The sequence below is a fragment of the Stigmatopora argus genome, chromosome 2 (assembly GCF_051989625.1).
Source record: "Stigmatopora argus isolate UIUO_Sarg chromosome 2, RoL_Sarg_1.0, whole genome shotgun sequence".
NCBI lineage: Eukaryota > Metazoa > Chordata > Actinopteri > Syngnathiformes > Syngnathidae > Stigmatopora > Stigmatopora argus.
The window spans coordinates 11150283-11167363 of NC_135388.1; the positions used below are offsets into that span (position 1 = coordinate 11150283).

The window sequence follows — 17081 nt, forward strand, 5'->3', positions numbered from 1 at the left end:
GTTGAAGTAAACAAAGGATCTTCATTAGGTTAGATTGTAGTAATATCTATAAATATAGTATACATTTTTTTAATAGTGTTGTGTCATTGTTGCATCTATGGGTAATTATCAAAAAATATGTTGTTTTTCTGCACACCAGTTATTAGTAGATTTTTAATTGTTACAACTCCTCTTGGTCTTGTCAAAGGAAAAACTAACGGATGAGACAGGACAAGCGCATTGTGAATTATGGCTGATAGGATTAAACAAAAGCTAGGAGACTGTTGAAATCCAAGATGAGGGCTTCGAAGAAGTGCCTGCCTATTTCTCCAGAGGCAAGGGCATATATATCTGCTCATGAATAGGCAGTTAGTTATCAGTCATCTGCTACATGCAACTGGCAACCTCCCCATCCGCAAACACAGACATCTTGCTTTATCTCGCAGAAATTGCTATTAAAATAGTGTAGAATGAGAGGGACAAGGTCAGTTTTCTTATCCTTTCACAAAATCCCCAAAAACGTATGAATTTGTAATCAACAGAATCCATCATATAACTGCAAAGGCATATATTTTCTACCCTATAGTGAGGGAACCTAGTAGTGTGAATCTCTTAAAAGTGACCCTAAGAAGTAATAAATATTTATTTTTTTCTACACCCCAGCCTTAAATAACATGTCTGACTAGCGACTTGTATTGTTATATTTGCACATATATATACACTCTTTATTGGCAACCATCTTTATTTTTAATGATTATAGCAGTTTTACTGCTTTGTTTAACAATAGTATGGCATGTGAAATACGATGCGTGTTGTCAAGGGCAAAAGGGTTTCCTCTATGTTTTGCAACTGCACTCTAGTTGTTATTTAGTCGGTTATTATTACTTGTCACTGTATAATGAATTGTGTTGTTGTTGGTGTCATGACAGCTGATCAAGGGTGTCATATTGTCCTCTTTCAAGGTGTCAATAAACAATGCAATTTACATTGTTTAATTACATCAGGTTTCTCGGCATAGTACATTTATTCTAATCTTCATCGCTTTACAATACAGTGCAGTTGTTTTTAATTAGTTGAGATTGATTCAAATGCATTGATTCCTCTGCCTTATTTGAATTCAGCTCCCCTCCCTCCCCCCGACATGCTCCGTCCTTATTTTTCACAATTAATTGTCGAGCGTGGCAGTTTGAAGGGCGAGGCGGCGGTGACAATTTGTAATCAGAGCGGCGGTTAAAATTATTTATGGAGGTAGAGTGACAAGTTTCGGACGACTTTTTTATGGATCATGTGTTGGTAGAAATGCACACTTAACAGTGATGCTACAGACTTTAAGCGGCACAAGATGAGAGATTAAACTAGGTTTTATGGGGGGGTGTTGGGGTAGGGGGTTTAGCCAGTAGAAAATAAGATGCTGGTCACCCCTCCTCCACCTGCTCCCCCCATCTCTCACCGCTGACCTTGACTCCATGTCCCTATGTAAGCATGCATGCATGACTGTGTGCTTGCTTCGTTGTTAACCCTTATTAATTTTGATTGATGACACAATTTATCTTTGGAATAACAATTCACATATACCCCAGCCATCACAGCCCTGTATGAAAGTGATATTACAAACAAAATGAGAAATTTGGTATTTGACAATGAGCTTGATGAAATGGTTTCATAGTTACTATTGATGCATGGAAATGTTATGCTAATAATACCACGGGTATAATAGATGGGTTGAAAATTAATTCCACAAACCAGAATATGTACTTAAATAGCAGAAATTAAGTTCTGTGGAGACTTCTTCCTGTATCTCTGCTTCAAGAATGCGTCTTCAAAAAAATGACAAAAGGTCTGAAAATGGATTTTGAGTCTTTTTTTTTAAAACAAAAAACCCAACTAGCACATATTTGATAATATTTACCCATTCCAATTTACCCTACCTCCACCTTGTTGTCGTGTAAGTCAAATTGGAGTTCTGCATTCATTGTTTTGCTTTATTTATTTTTTACTTTTTTTTTTAAATTAATGCGATAGTGAGCTTTTCCTTTTCTTGCCTTGTTTTTTTATTAGTACATAAACACATGGGTCCTAAACCATTTAACTTGTTTATTGGATTCAAATCAATGGTAATTAAACAGAATTACCGTGCACTTTCTTCTGTGGGTTTTTTAATTTGTAGTACTATCTGTTTGTTAGTGCAAATCAAGTACTCACTAAAGCTCGGGTTTGCCATTTTAAGTCACTAATGAAGTCATTATCCGATTTTGCTCATTTTATGTCGCGCAATTAGCCAGAACACTTAATGACTTTACCAATTGAATGAAAGTGAGTCAATTTAACTTCTCTACTCTGGAATGAAGAGAATAAATAAACGGATGCAGTGTTTGTTTTACTTTGATTTTCCAGGTCTGTGTGATTTTTCTTCCCCCCAGGAGACATCTAGTAAAACATCCCTTATTTTTATAACGAATCATCAGCCAGAGGAAAAAACAATATTGTCCAGTCAGTGATATTGTACTCTGGAGTCTAATAATCTAATGTACACCCCACTTGATGACATTAAAGTGCCTTCGGTGCTTCGTTGGAAGGGAGCTGCAATTTGGGCTGGCTCCCAATAACTAAAATGCTTTAAATTTTTCCCCAATACAAGCACAAGCAGAATTCTGAAACACACTCATAAACACCTCTGATCACCTCACTAGACGAACGTAATACTTTATATACTATATACGATATAATGGGTGTTTTGCTCTCTTTTTAGCTCTTTTCTTGTTTTGTGGTATAAGACACCGGCCAGATTCCAGAACCAAAGCTCTCACCATCACATGGTTGTTGCCTACATGATTTAGCATTTCAGTTACAAAGATGGAGCTGCACTGCATGGCGTTTACCTCATTCCTTCCCACTATTCCCGTCTTCCCACTTGTATAAATATTTTAAGACTGGTGGTCGGAGGGCCGCTAACTTCAACCACGACCAGTAATGCAACTTTAATTTTTAGTGCAAGTCTGGTTGGTTTTTAATCGTCAATGGGAGTCAATGAGTGCATAGTTATTGACATCCATAATGATTCTGAAATTTTTGGTTTTATTCTGTTAGATTATATGCTACACTTTCAGAAAGTGAGGCTTGGGAGAATTTTAGCCTGGTGGACCAAAACACTTCTTTCTACACGAGCCTGGTGGGGATTTGAGAGGTACAGAAAGAATGCGTTGAGTGGTTATCTTTGTCATTGAAACATACACTATTGTGTACGTATTGACCTAGTTTTTCAATCACGCATGTCCAATCAACCCTTTGTGATATGGTTGCTCATCGTGAAAAAGGCCTTGTGCTGATTTTCATTGATTCGCAGTCTTAGCTTCTTTGCAGCAGGGAAATTGGAGAAAGGAATGGTCCAAAATAAAAGCAGCAGAGGCCAGTATGAGTGCCATTAGGGAATCCTTTTGTAAAGTTGAGATACGTTCAGGAGACATTTTTGGTCTAACTAAGGGCTTCAACAACTCGATTCAAAGCGAGAAAATGGTGGAATTGATGTTTTTCTCAAGTGGTAGGTTACTGTAGATGGTTTTTGTGGTTGTTGCGTGCCTTTGCATCTGAAAGATTCTTGAGAATACTATATTTATATAGCTGTGATTTTATTGCATACTTTCAAACAAAAAGGACATTGATGGTGAGCCACTAAAGACAAAATGCTTATATGTTGTGATGTATTAAAATGGTGAAGATATCTTTGTGGCTTTAACTTGAAGTGTGGATTGCTGCTCCATAAAGACTATCACGCACATTTTGGCTCAGACAAAGACTGCTTCATATCTTTCTTTTCTTTTCTGTGGTCATACCAGGATACTAACAATACAGAATCTTTTTTTCATGGTATTTATTAACTGTATATTTACACAGCTTTGTCCCTCTCTGCTTTTCTGACCTATAGTCCTCTCTATGTTAAGTGCATAAATATCTACGAGACAAGAGTTTGTATCACATATGATTGAAGAGGGTTGTGTAGACTATTAAATAAATAATAATCCTTTAAATGTATTTTTTTCTGAGCTTGTCCTTTTCCGCTGCTCAGACATGGAGACATTTCAGTCAATAAAAAGTCTTTGATTCCCATCTGAGAACTTTTAATGGCTGAAAAGTTATAACGTGCAGTCATGACAGTGCTCCCATTGTAGTTGTTTATATTGTGTTGTTTATTCAGAGAATGCAGTGGACAGAAAATGGTTTTAGCGGGAACGAAAAAAGGAAAGAACAAACAGAAGGGAAAAACAATACAAAATGAAATACACATGCTACCTTATATAACTAGAGGTGCTATCCTTAACAGAGGACACCATGTTAACTCGTACCTGAAGCATAAGAAAACGGACGATAGGCTAGATGAGGGTGTGAATGGTAAGGTGAGTGTGCATCTGTTTTCGAAATGTCAAGAGGAGAATTTGCTTGAACAGAAGTGTGTAGACTTTTTTTGCTCCAACGTATTCGAATAATAATCACGGTTTGTTTTGAACCTAAGCAGTAGTGTACAGTAAGGGTCACCAACTGCGCTCCTTGAGGCCACCTCTCCAGTCTTTTTTCCATGTCCTACACCTGAATCAAATGATCAACTCCTCAGTAAGTTATCCAGAAGCCTGATAACGATCCTGATTATTTGATTCAGACTGTACGTGTACATATATATTCAGGTATCCTCGAGGATCGGAGTTGGTGACCCCTGGCGTACAATGTATCCAACGTAAGAATTTTCTCTCCATCTCCTTTAATAAATCATATCACCATCATATGACGATATTGTTGCGAATGCCACTGTCCTTAATATTCCTTTGTACTCGTGCAACTGCCCATCATCTAAGCCTCTGGCATGCTAAGTCCATGCCCGCAGCAGTGACAAATAGTTTGTTATGTCAGTGCCCATTTGCCTTAATGGAGTGAACTGTGGCAATCCATCAGGCATGGTGTCACCTGAAGTGGTTGTGTGTCAGTGGGGCGGGCGTGCCCTGCACGTGTGATTTACTGGCTGCCCGTGGTGGCGCTTGCGCCTCGCCTCATAGCCACGCCATGCAGCTCTCCTCCTCCGGGTCCAGATTGATTACCGGCGCGGCAGGCTCGTGACACTCGCCATCTTCTGGCAACCTTTTAGTGCCTTTTTAAAGATGTTTAGTGCACCTCATTTGGCTATTTATACATCTGTAAGTGGCCATGAAATATAGATTTATCTTGATGGGTGTCAACAGCAGCACTGCTGAAGCTGAGCTTTCACCGGCACGTCGTTATTTTAATGGCGTAAGATGAAGAGGCCACATGTCGGGAGTCATTTTCAAACATGCCTAAATGGTGCTGTTTTTATTTTCACCTTATGCCCACACTCATATTTTATGGAGCGCAATAAGGCAGCTTCTGTTCATGAAGTGTTTATTGGTGCTGGGAGATGGAAATGGCTATAGAGGACTGGTGAGAGCACACACACACACGACCAGTCTGATATATTCTATGTTGATGTAAAAGCTTTCCTTACTTTAAACAGTAACCTGCTGTGAAAGCTGTCATCCACGCACACGCTATTCACAAGCAAGGTCTCACAGGTAATTAGGTGCTGGCACACACTCAACGTGATGTGTGGCTTAATTGAATAGTTAACAAGACAGAGCAACGCTTGCGCTCATTGGAGCTGGCACCTGTCATCAAGACTGTTCTTTCCCAGTCCTCCACATTTTTCTGCTCTGCCTGGTACAGGATGTCAATGTCGGTACAAAACCAAATTAAGGGCAGGCAATCTGGGTGAGTGGTATGCAGCAGGTGGGGAGATAGCTGGAGGGTGCAGGGAGGCAGGTGCCCGCTCCGCCCTTCAATGAGGCTGCATGAGCCCATCCGCACTTCCCCCTCGGGCCATTTTTTTCACCCATGTGACAGGAAACGAACTCTGTGTGGGTTTAGGTGTGTGTGAGATGCTAAGGGAGTCCTTCCTTCTGGATTTTGAAGAATACTACTCCTTTTTCATACCCCCACCATATTGTGTTTGCGATATATTTTGCACTTATTCTGTCAAAGACTTATTCATCTGTTTTCACCAAACACGCGCAGTAAAATAACTAGAATTACTACAAACGTGTGTATATGGATACAGAGAGAGAAGCCAGTCAGTTTTGTTTATGCTACTGAAGTCCTGCCGTTCACTATATATCATGTAAACCATTATAGAGGGGTGGTTTCCAACCTCTTTTGCTGCACAAAATTGCCACGGAAGGCATTTAACAGACTGTAAAGCATAAAGAAACAGACATTATATATGATTACATCTCAGCACAAAGAAGAATCAGCGGGAGCCCTAAATCTGGTCTCCATGTGGTGAAGCACTTTAGTAGGCCTCATTGACCCAGTTGCAACCACATACTGTACATACATGCCAATTCAGACCATGTGAACTTCTGTATGTTTGATTATCTTCTTAATTTCAGTAGAGATCCTGGTATTTTCTTAGAAATGTGACTTCATTTTGTTGGCATTTTGTTGAAGTGTGTTTCCATCGGGTCATTGAGTTTTTGATTGTTTAAGCTGGAGGTTTTCATTGGGGGTGCTCATTTCTCAAAGCGGTGACTGACAAGCGTGCGTTAGATTCTAATATGGACTGTTGAGAGATGTCTTTCAGTTTATTAAACTTTTCAAGGTCATTTTTTCCATGCAGGGCCGTAATGTTCTGTCCAGAGGCAGCTGTAGATGGCAATGGAGAATTGATTAAATCCAAAAAGATCATTGCAAATTGTGATTCTGACTCTGTGCATTCTTTTATTTTTTCACGAAAGCATCCCCCACGACCCTAGTGAGGAAAAGCGGATCGTAAAGTGAATGAATGAACTCTTTAGGCAATTTAAAACTATGTATAAAGTATGCCTAATGTTTGACAGGTCAAAAGACATACCGTATTTCAATGTCGATCCTTTTCCCCTGTATCATGTTTATTTCTTTCTGACAGAAAATTTGTTTTTTCCATTGACTCTGTTTTTTTTAAATATTTCAGCACAGATGTCAGCTTGATGTAAGCATGCCACTGTCAGCAGCTGGGAAGCATTTGCCTCTGAAGCAGCCGTGAGAGATGGTAAAACATCAGAGAGATCCTGGAAAATCTCCACTTGGCAGAAAGCGTACCTGCAAGTATAATTTCACTCTTCGAAAAGGCATAAAATCACCTAAAATGCACTGCAACACCTTTATAATATGCTAAACAGCAGAAATATTTCTTTAAAAATTGAAAAAAATAAATGAATTTAATCATTCTGATGTGTAATAATGGAGTAAATGTAAATCAAAGTGTATAGCCCAGGTGATCAATAGGTCAATGATTTCCAATACCAAGTCCTGTATTTAACTAAGCGGCCAAAGTGGTATGGGAGCATGTTAAGGTCTCATGTTCATTCATCCACTGGGGGCCCATGGATGACCATGCACCTGCTATCTGCCAATAGACATTAGGGAGGATTTGGTAATTAAGAGATAGGCTAAGGACTAAATTAGGTGTTTGAGGGCCCTTAAAGCCATGCAGATAGGGGATTGTAATTGCCCGAAATATTGATTAGTTTGGTGAGGGGTGTTCACAGTGAATTCATGAGCTATCGATTAGCTGTTGCACCCCTTCATTTGTCAATGGAGGAGTATCCCTTCCTCGCAGCAACTCCAGTCAGTCAAACCGCTTTATTCACGTGGTAAAGTATGACCTCCCACTGGTTATGGCAATGTTTCAAATCAAGTGCACGTTAAAGATATTGAGGAATGATTTTTGGAATGCCAGAAATGACATTTTCAATCCATATTGTTTAAAAAAGGAAAAATAATACAAACTCCACTCCAGCATTGTGCCAAAATGTACAATAAGAAAACATACGATAGTTGAACGTTTGTGGTAGTCAATGAGTTAGTTATATTCTGCTTTGTTGTTGTTGTTTTTTACAGTAGATAGTGTAGCAGCTGATTTTTTTCAGGAAAAAGTAGACTGAAAAGGATTTCAGAGCAGCATGAAGGTTTGCCACACAGCAGTCTCTAAGCTGAGTCATTTAGAGCCTATTACAAAGCATCAATATATTGATCCAAACAAGTGTCTCGGTGTACTGCTCTGTAAACATGCCGGCGCCACTTTTATCGCCTTGAATCTTATCAGGGTTTAAATCTTTTCCTCTTCAATGCACTACATTATGGCCCCCATTTGAAGCTAAACATTTGAATGATTGCACCTATAGCTTTTGAGAATGCTCATACCTTAAAAAGGTCACGTTCAAATCAAAGAGAACTGAAGTGTACTGTACTTTTGAACAGGCAACAATGTGAATGCTAATTACTGCAAGCCAAAGCTTGATTTTATCTTACTCACTCAAATTTCGGGACATTCAACTACTTTCACATTTCTCGTCTGATTGAAATTTCAAATCGTCATTCCAAATCATTCACCTGCACGACCTTTTTTTGTTCACCAAAAAATGTGAACATTTTCAAACTTTTCAGAGTAAAATTCCAAAATTAAGACATTCATTCATTCATTTTATCTACTGCTTATCTTTGAGAACCAGGCGGTAGACACCCTGAACACGAACTTTTCTGTGTAGTTTGAATGTTCTCCCTTGGTTTGCGTGGGGTTTCTCCGGGTACTAGTTTCCTCTCATATCACACTCTAAATTGCCCTTAAGTATGGTTGTCCGGCTAGTGGTGCCCTGCGATTGGCTAGCCACTGATTCAGGGTGTCCCCTGCCTGGTACCCATATACTAGCTGGGATAGGCTCTAGCACCCCCCACGGCCCTTGAATGAATGAATACAATGCTTATGCTTTTTGCTGCTATTAATTACACGTATATTTTAAATGGCAAGATCCTGTTGTTGAGTGTAAATTAAGTGAAAACGCAACAGTCATGTTTTCAGCACTAAACAAGGATTTTTTCCACATACTTGAGCAAGGCTTCACCATTTACACACTAAGTGTCACCCTGCAGTCATGCTCGGAAATTGAATTAGTTTCAGTGTGAATTTATGCTACAAAACTAGTAATTATGTTTTAACCCCAGAGGAAACAAGCAAAATGAGTCATATCTTCAAAAGTGGTGAAATGTGGTGATCTATGATTAAATGGCAACCAAAGGGACCCAAGTTGGAAGTGTAGCAATTTACCATCCATTCATCTGCTGGAAAATTAAATCACACTACTCTTGACATCTTTTTAGAAAGTTTGATCGATCTGATGGCAAAAGTTACTTTCTCAATTACCATCGGAAATTAATCTCCTTAATCCTTATTTGATTTTTTTTCACGCGTATTAAGGGCTGTATCTCTCATCTGCGCACCTATGTGTTTTAAATCTCTATCGCAGCTGAAACGTGACTGTAGAATAGATGAGGAAAGAATCTAAGTAATCAAATGTCTTGATAAAAATTCTTTTTTTGCACTTTTGGATTGGGGAGTTTGATTGATAAATTTAGAGGTTGCTAGAAAATTGAAGCGGGAATTCTTCACAATGAATTCTGGTCATTTTCAAGACTGTACAATATCTTCAACCTTCAGATTTCACCCTCTTGACTGATCGCACGCCACAGTCGTAATTAGATTCTTTTGTCAAACACACTTGGCTTTACACTTTCTTTGTATTTCTAATGCCAAGGGCCTTTTCCAACTTCAGACAGACTCTCTTCTGGTCCTCTATTGGTATTTTATGCTCTCTGATAGAATAAACTATGATGTAGTAATTTGAATTCGAGGTTCATCACAGTATTTAAAAAAATGGCGGGCAGATAGCCCTACCACAGTTATTTTTAAGTGTGTAAACGTGTGCAAGTGAGTTTTGGTGATGATAGCGTTCATGAAGTTTGGAAAGGATTTATGGTTAGCTCTTTTTTTCAATGGCTGTGATCTGGTTTGGTCATTCAAAACAAGTTGCCTCACAAAAGCTATACATTCATTTGAACTTGGAGGAGTAGCTATGCATGCTCATGTTTCAGTGTTGTTGACGGCGCTCGCCGTCCAATCCATTTTGACTGAGAGAGGCTGGCAACGATTCGTTCGCTCACAGTCAAAATGGGTTGGATGTCTAGTGCCAACAATGGCAGCCAATGTGTTAAATGATTGGCCTATGAAGGGTTTAATGCTGTCCTTTTGTGGTCACTAAGCACTGTAACAAAACATAGCCTGAATCCCTCATCGCAGCCAAGGAAGAAAAAAAAGTAGGGGGAGGATTATGTGTCTTACATATTTTCACAGTGGTTTCAATGGTTGCTTTTAGAAATAATTGCTGTTAGTTGTGCGGCTACTACAGTAGAGGGCATTGATGATACTCACTTGCCGTGAGGAAAGGCTGCACAAGGCCAAGAGGACATAGTCATTTTCTAGAAAGTTGCTTTTCGTGTGTGTGTGTGTGTTTGCTCATTTATTTTGTTCATTCTACTGTCTTGCACATTGCAGCCAGAGTACAAATAGTAGGACCTTTTCTGGGAATTAAGCCATTCATGATTCAAAGTCTTGCCATCCTAAACAACAGACAAATCACAAAAGGATACTGAGATCAACGAAGAACTGTTCACTAATAGAAAATGTACGAAGGACACGTTTAATGGGAATAGCAAGTTGTTTTTCTTGAGCAATACTGTCACCAAGTGGTGTTTTATAGGTGTTTGGGAAATCAATAAGTGACATCCGGGATGTCTGATTCGACCTTAGCGATCTGGAAAGTAAATTGTAACGATGCTTTGCGCATATGTTTCTTTAAATGGTTCTGCCAGTTTTTTTATTATTGTAATGATTGTACATATTTCATGGTAAAACATGACTAAAATCCTCTCACATACTAATCGTTCTTTTTTTTTTTTCGTTCATCTTCCATATCGCGCATCCTTGAAACAGGTTGTGGGGGTTGCTGGAGCCTAACCCAGCTGTGTTTTAATACTTTCTTAATGGCTCTATATATATGTATATATGCAATTATTTTAAGAAAGTAATGACTTGTTGTTTAGTGAATGCTCACATTTGACTCATATTATAGTTCCCATCGTTAAAAGGTGTTAAGATGACTGTTTTTGTGAAGAAAAATACTGTGGCTTGTTATTTCTTGGTAAAGAAACATCATTTTAGTAGTTGGAAATAAAATTTTGAGATGTTCTTTATTTTAACTGGAGAACTAGTTCACGTGCAGTTAAAAGCAGTCTTGGTTCACAGGTAATCTCAGATGGGTATATTAAAAATTGAGATTGGCAGTTCACTTTTGAAAAATGGACAATTTAAGTCATTAGAAAAGTAGAAATTGTATGTTTCCTTAGTTTTTCTGTCATAAGTGGTCACATGCCAAAATTACCGTGTCATCACTTTAGTCTGTTAGTGTCAATGGGAGCCATTGAGGTAAGTGATTCTTTAACTCTTACTGATTAAATACTACTCTCGCACACTTCAAAACTTTGGAGTGGGTGTGTTAATTTCAAATCATATCTCTGAAGGCTTCTTATAAAATATACTGCATTTGATCCATTTTTAAATTTTTCAACATACTGAACGTCCGTAGTGGGATTGATGTTCTCCATCGCGTACGTTTACATGACTGTGTGTGTGTGAATGTAATTTCTTACTCATTTAGTCGTTTTCCTCATTCCCAGACTCCTCATATTATCGTATAGCGACTGTTCTCTCGAGGACCCGAGTGTCTGAACGTGGCATCTGTAGACGTCTGTCCTTTTGCTGGGATTAAGGCGGCGAATGCTGCAAGAGGATGATCAGACTGGGAGCACACCGGGGTGGCTGTGCGATCACAGAGGGATTATGGGGGATATGCTGCTGTAGTGCATTGCAGAGTCGCCTCCAGTTAGGCTCATCTCTGCCACGCTCCCCTCACACACACCACTTTAATTGCCTTTGCTTCTTTCATTACTTTTATTGCCTCTCCTCTGCATCGCGTGCTCCCCGGGCTTTTGCAAAGGTCATTGTGATGGCGGTCATGCACACACTCGCACTCACACACGGCCTGACAAGCAGAAATTGTCTGAGGCGCTAAAGCCGGAGAAACCAGTGACACAATGGGGTGGCCACTAACACACTGAGCAGATTTTAATCACATCTATAATTCACTACATCATACCAAGGCGGTAAGGAGAGCAGAATTATAGCTGTGAATGTCATCTAAAGACAGTGCATTCACACATAAGTGACTGGGGGTTATTTTGGGATGCCGCTTTAGTGACAGGGATGAAGATTACGGCTCCTCTATGAGCGCGATAAGATAAATATAACCTTTAGGGGAAATATTTCATCGCCACAAAGGATGCATGAAAGACTGCAGTTATGAGACTGCCATTTTCATTGGTGGGCGACCAACACGTTAATACGATAGTGTTGGTGCTTTCTTCTTTATTGTTTCACTATGTTAGCCATGGCTCTTCTCAACTCATGCAAGTCCAGTTGTTGTTCACCCTAAAACCAGCGTGGCACCTATTGCAGTTTTCCCTTGTGCAAAGTTAACCACATTGTGTGTCCGCCCAGTGATGGCTGATGCAAGTTCTCTAATGTCCACAGGTTACTTTATGCCTTAAACGTTTATGATTATCGTTAGATGGCTCAAGACTGTAACAAAGCACCACTTTTCAATCAGGCAGGGAGCTGGCCTGACTAAATGAAGACCCAACATTTCTTGGAACCAAATAAATGCTTGTGTGTTAGAGCCTGAGAGCAAAAACAACAACAAATTGTGGGTTTAGTCCGCTCTAAAGATGAGAAATATTATAAGTTGACTTGGCAAGTTGTGGTTTATGAGCATGCACTGAAACACTGGTAATTCTGAAATGTTAAAAATTAGTGATGAAAAAACAGTTCTCATTGGGGAATCTTACAATTTACTCATGCAATGTTCAAAATCTGCCAGCATAGTCAATTTTTCTATATCATATGCTGTATATGCTTATGATTGAATTACGGTTGATCACGGAAATCATCATGAAAAAGCAAACTCAAGATCCAAACCTTTGCCATGTTGCTTTGTTTTCACTCGTGATTGTTAGTTTGGTGCAGGAAGGCCCATTGTGAATGCTGGCTGGTGGGGGGCGGTCCCTCTCAAAGCACTGCGCCTCTGAGCTTGACCCTTCGCCTCCATTATGTGTCATTAGCGCTACTTTCCGAGAAGCGGGCCAGACTGAGACCTGACAGCCCCTCCTCGGATATTTAGCCATGCATATGGATGGATTTCTGATCCTTCTCATCCACCGCCGAGGACGAGGGAATTAGGCCAGCGAGGAGGAGAGTAGGGGGCTTAAAGGGTAGCATCCATATCTGACTTTAATGGCAACCACGGAGCTATTACTCACGCTAAGGGCTGGCGTTCACGCTTGGCCGCTTGTTTGTGCGTTGTGGTGTCACACAGGTGATCAACATTGCGAGAGGGTCACGTTCGATGACCTTTCCGGCTCGTTCGCATTCACGCCGGCGAGCGAAAGTAGATTAGAGAGCTCCCCCTGAAGAAGTGTCTTTTAATTCCAGCCGGTAATACGATGTGTACCCATGATGGCATATTAAAATGTGCATTTCTCACTCGGCGGTATTCATTAGCAGTTTACTCTTCCACATCGCTTACCTTGACTGCGGTCCGTGATTGATGGCGAGGCAGGAGCGCTGTTGTTTATTTGTATAGCAGACAATGTAATATTCATGTTGCACGCTTTTCTGAGCAGACGTTTGCGAGATTCAGTGAAATGGTACTTGGGATTAGATTTTCACAGCAGATTGCTATTATTAAAGGGGAAGCAGTCATCTTCCATGGGAGCCAATCTCTCCGGCTGCCAGAGTGCTGCTGGTCGTGGCTCTTAATGCACTGAAGCAAAAGAGCTTTGGCCCGCAACCTTTCACGCCTTTGACTCTCCTTTTTGTGATTGAATAGTTAATAACTAGGAGTCGTCTCTAAAAGCCCGCTCCTCTTCTTTTTTTCTTTTTTTTGTCTGTTTGGCCACTGCACCTGCCCAACGCGTGTCTGAACTGCGGAGATTGTGACCCAGATGCTAAGTCATCTGACAGGCCCTCTTTTTCTGCACCAGCTACTCAGGGTTCTTCTACATTTTGTCTGACAAACACGAGCTGGCGTGAGGACACACTTGGGCAAGAGAATATTTAACGTCCAAGTCATTATACTGGGTCATATTTTAGCATTTGCACAACAATGACGGAAGCAAATTGTGAGCGCAGAGTAGACAACACGGGATGTTTGCCATCGGGGGAGAAGAAACAACAAGATGGGCAAGAAAACAGGACAATAGCACTTTTTTTTTCAAGCAAATAATAACAGAAATAGAACAAAAATAGCTGATTCCAAAGTTATCCAGGTACTTTTGGTTTTTCTACTTTCAGAAAAAGGGAAATGGAAAAGGGCCTATACTATTTAATTTATTTATTTTTTGTTTATGAATGTTGCAACAAGAAACGTCATAAATTCTCTTTGGTTTATTGACTCATTTTTGGTTATTAAACAAAAAAAACTTGGTTATCAATTACGAGTTTAACAGAGGTCGTGAAATATAAGAAAAAACATCAAGATGATTTATTTCCTTTGTTTATTTGTTACTTTTTTTATGCAAAAGAACACGTGAACAGGCAAATTTTCCTTCTTTTTTTCCGCCAAAATTTGAGATCTTCCAATTTCAAGGCCAAAAAGCCAACGATCAGTTTGTGGTTTATCACAAGCATGCTATATAAAACTGCACGTTTAACATTATCAAAGCTCTTTTGCATTGTTTGTGTGTGTGTGTGTGTGTGTGTGTGTATGTGTGTGTGTGTGTGGCCTTCCAGTGCACATTCATCACCCAGACACTAGGACAGCTCATTAGCCCATCCCGCGCTCCCAACACTGGCAGAATGTGACCCTGCCTAATTGTGTAGCACGCTCATTTGTTCTCCCTGCATGACGTGACGATTGCTTATTTATTCTCTGCAGGGCTCCCATCTTACTGAAAAATGATTGGCTCATTTCATTCACTGCACATTTTTTCGAGCTTTATTTGATAAGCGCCTTCTCCCCTAGGCATTGCCATCCCTTCATTTAGCCGCGCTTTGCAAAGTTTTAATTTCACCCCCGCCACATCATTGCTCAGACTTGTGCCGTGCGCTAATTATCCGCGGTACAGAAGAACTTTTGCACGTGTGATCCTGTTTATTCTGCTGGAATTGAGCAGCGCGAGAGGGGGGCCGACGTTAATGATGCAGTGTGAATATTTGAGGAGCCAATTGTGTACACAAAGCTGGCAGACGTGTTCAACAAGAAGCTTAAGAGGGATTTGGACACCGCCGAGGCTCCGTCCGAATTAGCAGACCAAATTTGCATTCCGTTCTGATTTGATATCTAGTTAGAGGCCTGTTTCGCAAATATAGCATTTAAAGCTTTTGTTCCAACCGTGTAATAAAGGGCACACAAAAAAGAGAACAAGGTTGGGCTGATTGGGAATTTGGTTGTTTTAAAAAAAAAACATTGAGCATGTCCTATGGATTTGTGAGTAAACTCTCACCTCAGAAAGTTTTTCTCCAATGTTTGAATCCCAATTGTGTGTTTACAGGTGCTATCGTGAGCTGAAGAATGGGAAAAATATGACAAAGTGCCCGTTTCTGAGAAGCTTTCATCATCTTGCAGGTAGGAGACAGATAAAACGTATTTTAAATAAAACAGAAAGAGGTAGTTACCAATAAAATGTACAAAAAATAAATAATAAAAATATAAATATCTGAAACCGAGCTCTGTGTTTTTACCTCCTCAGATTGTTTAGAAAAAAATGTTCTGGTGCTGTATTTTAAAAAGATTTTATTGACATTGTTGAAGAGGAATTATTTGAATTATATTTAATGGGTTGCTTATTTGGAGTTTAAGATGTTAGACGTACGACTTGAATACAAATTAGTGGTTTAAGTTGCGATTAGTATGATGCAACTAACTTTGTTAGTTGTGTCTTGTTATCTATGGTTTGTTTTCTTTCCTTAATCTCATCAATGTTTCAATTCTTTGTGCGCATGCATAATTAACATCAACATCAACATTTAATGTATTTTTTTTAATCCTGAAAGTTAGGCTTTGGTTTTTGAGTTTCTCAAAACAACAAGCATTGTTGCTAAAACTCCCGCAGCCACAAAATCTGACAAGCCAACGCAGGCGATCTCTTAATGAACACGAGGATCGCAGCCAAATACTAGAATAATAAAAATGTCTAAAGCTTAACAAGTTTTCCTTTGTTCTTCCACTCCATCCACTAGAATTTGGCGGAGCGAAGGCAGGCGGCTCGGAGGGCAGCTCGGAGAGTTCCATGCCTGTCGGCCTTCAATCACATGGGATGTTGGAGTTTGACAGTAGAAAGTATTTCTTGGAGAACAAAATAAGACCCCTAAGCAATGGTAGATGAGCTGTTAGTAACCATCGCGTCCACAGGGAAGAAAAACTAAGCGCGATAGCTCACTGTACGCAAGTGTTGGTTAAGGAGGAGACAATGGAGCGGGAAAAGAAAACATGATAGGATGCCGCAATACTTGTCCGTTCTTGCTTTGACACTGGCGCATTGTTTCGCACTTCCTTGTGACCGGAAATGTCGGATTGGAAATTTTATTGGGGAAAAAGTTTGAGTTTGATTTATTTAATAAGGAAAAGCTCATATATTAATGAAAATATTCATATTCTTGTTAAAGAACAGATGTATGTAAATATGTAAGATTATAGCCGAGGGCTAATTTCCATCTTTAGTCCCTTGTTGAGATTGAAGGTAAATGATGACATATACACACACAACAATTTGTTCGTCTAACAGCCAGGCTTTAAGATGATTGGCTTAGAGGTTCACAGACGGGAGTTCAAGTATGATAATTGGTTCCAGGTAGAAGGTGCTTTGGCTGAATGCACTCTTTTTGAAGGGAACTACACAGTCACCTCTAGAGCCAGCCCTTGTTTGATTTTTTTTGTACACGGTCTTGCAGTGGAGTGCCCAATCAGCCTACGTTGCATGTATTTGGAATGTGGGAGGAAACCGGAGTACCTGGAGAAAACCCACGCAGGCCTGGGGAGAACATGTAAATTCCACACAAGTGGATCGACCTGGATTTCAACCCAGGACCCTAGAGCTGTGAGGCTGATGTGCTAACCCAG

General features: G+C 39.9%; 1 long non-coding RNA gene across 3 annotated transcripts in view; it reads left to right on the plus strand.

Annotated features, from left to right (window-relative positions):
• The window catches only part of LOC144064295 (uncharacterized), a 128059-nt gene that overhangs the window by 81536 nt on the left and 29442 nt on the right, over positions 1 to 17081 (plus strand). For all 3 annotated transcript variants that reach the window (XR_013296764.1, XR_013296761.1, XR_013296763.1), the window contains exons 7-8: positions 6986 to 7115; positions 15514 to 15587. This is a non-coding gene — a long non-coding RNA (uncharacterized LOC144064295). The remainder of the gene's footprint in view (positions 1 to 6985; positions 7116 to 15513; positions 15588 to 17081) is intronic.